This window comes from Bos taurus, chromosome 13 (genome assembly GCF_002263795.3).
Source record: "Bos taurus isolate L1 Dominette 01449 registration number 42190680 breed Hereford chromosome 13, ARS-UCD2.0, whole genome shotgun sequence".
Taxonomy (NCBI): domain Eukaryota; kingdom Metazoa; phylum Chordata; class Mammalia; order Artiodactyla; family Bovidae; genus Bos; species Bos taurus.
The window spans coordinates 21,381,011-21,383,953 of NC_037340.1; the positions used below are offsets into that span (position 1 = coordinate 21,381,011).

At 39.5% G+C, this 2,943-nt stretch overlaps 1 protein-coding gene across 2 annotated transcripts in view; it reads left to right on the top strand.

The window, feature by feature from the left end:
- Positions 1-2,943, top strand: part of PLXDC2 (plexin domain containing 2) — a 430,201-nt gene that overhangs the window by 68,830 nt on the left and 358,428 nt on the right. The gene's annotated exons all lie outside the window — the stretch shown is intronic.

Below are 2,943 nucleotides of genomic sequence, written 5' to 3' on the forward strand. Positions count from 1 at the left end.
ACATACTTTACATTTTAAACATGAATGTATTCCTTGTTGATCAGTAGAGAATGAAGTAATACGGGTCACTCAAAAAAATAGCCATGGTATCAAAGACGGTATTTGCCCCTGTCTTGAACGTAAAGGTGTTAAGACTTATTCAGGTTATTTGACACAAAAGTAAAAATAAAATAGATTTTTTTTTTTTTTTTTGCTTGAAATAGGATGGACAGTTTTTTACAATTACATAGACAACATCAGCAGGATGTAAGTCATTTAAAGATGACATTAGCCCTGAGCCAGCTAAAATAGGGAAGGAAACAAGATTTTGAGTTATCTACACAGCCCACATTCTGTCATCTATAACTGTTTAATTTTGCTTTGAGATGCAGTCCTGGGGAGAAGAATACACATCATTCTGCTTCTACCAGTGCAATATGCTTTGGTGTCCATCTGTGGGGAAATATTAATGGATTTACCAAAATTAAAGCATTCACTATTGGAAGAGCTTTCCTTTCATATTTTCATTTTATTTGAGATTTCAAACATAAACTAGCAACTGAGTTGTCAGCTTTGCCAAGAGAATGATAAGCAAGTATCATTTAATAAAGATTTATCTGACTGAAGGTGATACGAATTTTGGTCCCTGAGAATTTTGGGAGTATTAAAATTACTGGGAAATCATTCATGTGTGTATAGGATTGGGTATAAATGACATATTTATTTTTAGACAAGTCCTTTTTAAAAAAAATTATTTTGGTTATTGATCTCCAGCAGGCTGTTGAACAGCCTTCAAAATTATGATTTAAAAAAAATGCTCAGGAGTGGATTCCCTACAGCAGGGTGCAATGGATTGGGGTGAATTAGACATATTATTAGATTGGTTTCTAAAAGACAGGGAAGTAGCCTGAGGAGATTAGAAGAGGAGCAGGCCGGGTGACAATATTATAACCAGAGCAAGGCAGCAGGCCACAGGCAAATGGTCCCCATCAGGGAGGTTCACTATGGATACAGATGACACGTCACAGCAGACAGATGGAACAGAGACACAGCCCATTCTTGCACAGAGGGAGATGGCCAAGCAACGGGCATCTGAGAAACAGGTCTGACAGCAGGCGTCTGGGATGGGTCTGGCCATACCTGGGATGGAGGGGTAGTAGCAGTGTTAGTCACTCAGTTGTGTCCGACTTTGTGATCCCATGGACTGTGGCCCGCCAGGCTCCTCTGTCCATGGGATGCTCCAGGCAAGAATCTGGAGTGAATTGCCATTCCCTTCTCCAAAGGATCTTCCTGACCCAGGGATTGAACCCAGGTCTCCTGCATTACAGGCAGATTCTTTACCTGAGCTACAGGGAAGATCCAGGGTGGAGGGGGAGGGGGAGTAAAATCAACAAAAAGCTCAGTTATTGAAAGTGCCGTTAAAGAGAGACACGTGCTGCAAATCAGGCACAATCCTCTATCAGCAGAGCACGTAGAGCAAGAGTGGTGGTTTTGATGGTGCCAACAGGCATTCTTTGGAGGCCATCTCCAAACGAATTTCAGCTCTATGTGTGTTGATTAAATAGTTTGGACTAATTCGATACAAAATTTCTTTTTTGAGTTTAGCCCGTGGTTTGATTTTACATTCTCCAGGATTTAGTTGAAAAAAAAAATACCATTTTCCTCTGGGAAACATTTTTATGATAATACAATAGAGCCCAATTTTTGTTGTTTTTGGAAGAGGGTTCAGTTCAGTGCTAGTGTTCATTTTTCTTTTATGTTAGGATTTATTTATAAAATGCTTAAGAGCCCTTTGAAATCTTTTGGAAGTGGTACACTCCCTCTTTTTTTGGTACACTCTTTAAAATTATATGGTGACAAACTGTTGATTCTTTTCATTGTCAGTTACTTTTATTTCTCCTAATGCCCATGACACTCCTGTTATTAATTGTGCATTTAGGGTCATGCATTAACTCATTCAAGCCACTTGGGCTCCTCCCGATATACGGGTGTTCGATTCATTAAATGATGCATTAATTGTTTTCAAATCACTAGGGCCTCTCTTAATAACTTGCTGGAGCCTGCAATTAAATAGTGTCCCAGTGCCCCCAAAATGTATCCTCATTTAATGACTCAGTCACTCTTGAAAAGGGAATTTGTTAAGTGACCACAATTATGCTAGAGTTGGGAAGTAAACTGAGTTACTTTTCTGAGTTCCTTTCTTATCTTTTGTCTATCTGTGGCCTTCCCAATAGCTTGCTGAGGTATCAACTGCAAATATATATTAATATCGTAAAAGCTTGTAGTTTTGCAATTTCAAAATCTAACACATTCCTCAACCTTAATTTTAGGCATCCACAGACCAGAAAATCAATGACCAAGACAGATCTTACACCTTACAGTCTGAGATGGGCTCCATTACAGTGCCAGCAGGTAGCCCATATAATGGAAAGTGTTACGTATAGGCACTGGACTAAATCTCTATTTCAGTTTTTTCACTGAATTCTCCCAAACTATGGGCTATAGGTTTTTATATTCACCTAGATTTCACAGATGAAGTAACTGAAGCTTAGAGTAGTCCCAGGCAAATGGTAGGGTTGGAATCCTAGCCGAGTCAGTAGCCCTTCCGTCTCCACAGTTCAGTGGCCTCTCATTCATTCATTCCTCTTACAATCACTGATGCTCTCTCTGTGACATATTTGACAGCTTACTGAGAGTGAAGGATGGGTAGCTCTGAGCTTCGTCCAATTCCTTTAAACTTTATAGTCATGACAGAGAATGGTTTTCTTAAACCAAGGGTTGCGGAGTCCCAGTCTTTAAATTCAGGTTATGCATAAGCATATAGCATACGTTTACCTAACACAGTTTAATGTTCTTGCTGCTGTGACACATGGATGTACATGCACGTATGTGTAGCTAATATGAGTGTATCCCCCTTTTATGCTGATCGTCTCTAACATATATATGCCCTGTGTGTAGAAGTCT